This window comes from Humulus lupulus, chromosome 1 (genome assembly GCF_963169125.1).
Source record: "Humulus lupulus chromosome 1, drHumLupu1.1, whole genome shotgun sequence".
In the NCBI taxonomy this organism is placed as follows: domain Eukaryota; kingdom Viridiplantae; phylum Streptophyta; class Magnoliopsida; order Rosales; family Cannabaceae; genus Humulus; species Humulus lupulus.
Window position 1 is genome coordinate 264203342 of NC_084793.1, and position 1610 is coordinate 264204951.

General features: G+C 43.4%; 1 non-coding gene across 1 annotated transcript; it reads right to left on the bottom strand.

Annotated features, from left to right (window-relative positions):
• Positions 1–453: 453 nt before the first annotated feature.
• On the bottom strand, positions 454–559 carry LOC133813680 (small nucleolar RNA R71). Its single transcript, XR_009884685.1, has one exon. It is a non-coding gene; the product is annotated as a small nucleolar RNA R71 (small nucleolar RNA).
• Positions 560–1610: the final 1051 nt, after the last annotated feature.

The following is a 1610-nucleotide window of genomic DNA, read 5'->3' on the forward strand; positions in this document are numbered from 1 at the left end:
ATCGCATTAATATGGCTGAAGAGGTTGAAGGAGTTGACGGTGCTAATAATGTCACGAATACAATTGCTATGGCTGATGATAGAGAGAGAGCCATAAGGGAGTACGCTACCCCCATGTTTAATGAGCTCAATCCGGGTATTGTTAGACCTGAAATTCAAGCACCCCGATTTGAGTTAAAGCCCGTGATGTTCCAAATGTTGCAAACAGTGGGTCAATTTAGTGGGCTGCCTACTGAGGATCCTCACCTTCATCTTCGTTCATTTTTGGAGGTGAGTGACTCCTTCAAGCTACAAGGAGTGACTGATGAGGCCCTAAGGTTGAAATTGTTCCCTTTCTCTTTGAGGGATCGAGCTAGAGCTTGGCTCAACACTCTTCCTCCCGACTCGGTGACTACATGGAATGAGTTGGCTGAAAAATTCCTGATGAAGTACTTTCCCCCTACCAAAAATGCCAAGTTTCGCAATGAAATCATGTCATTTCAGCAGCTGGAAGATGAATCATTCTGTGAAGCATGGGAGAGATTCAAGGAATTATTGAGAAAGTGCCCACACCACGGGATCCCACATTGTATACAAATGGAGACTTTCTACAATGGACTCAATTCTTCCACTCGTATGGTTTTAGATGCTTCAGCCAATGGGGCTATTCTTTCTAAGTCCTACAATAAAGCCTATGAAATTTTGGAGAGGATAGCTAGCAACAATTATCAATGGTCCAATGTTAGAGCCTCAACAAGTCGAAAAGTGGCTGGTATACTTGAAGTTGATGCATTGACAGCCTTGACAGCTCAAGTTTCTTCAATGACTAACCTTCTCAAGAACATGAGTTTGGGGGGAATGGTACAACCAGCTGCTATGGGCCAAGTGGCAGATGTTTCTTGTGTTTATTGTGGAGATGGGCACACATTTGACAGCTGTCCATCAAATCCTGCATCAGTTTGTTACTTGGGGAATCAAAATGTGAGCCGTAACAACCCATATTCGAACTCTTACAATCCGGGTTGGAGGAACCATCCGAACTTCTCATGGGGGGGTCAAGGAGCTAGTTCAAGCAGAGCATCAATGCAAAACAAGCCTACATATCCACCGGGGTTTTCTCAACAACAACAAAGAGCTCAACCATCTCATCCTCAAGTGCCTCAATCAAGCTCTTTGGAGAGTTTAATGAAGGAATATATGGCCAAGAACGATGCTGTAATTCAGAGTCAAGCGGCATTCTTGAGGAATCTAGAAACTCAGCTGGGGCAGCTTGCTAATGAGCTAAGGAATAGACTACAAGGCACTTTGCCTAGTGATACAGAAAATCCAAGACAAGATGGCAAAGAACATTGCATGGCGATTACCTTGAGAAGTGGCAAAAATGTGGAATTGACTGAGGATAATTGTACTAGAAACAGCGAGCCCACTTCAATCCAAAGTAGTGTGGACAAAGGAGACAAAGCTGTGAAATCAAAAAAATTAAATGTTGATCCTGAAGCAATTGCTGCGGCAATTCCCCTGCAAAATGCTACAGAGAAGCCTATGAGTAAGCCACCTCCACCATTTCCTCAGCGTTTTCAAAAGCAGCAACAAGATGTTCAATTCCGAAGATTTTTGGATGTTTTGAAACAA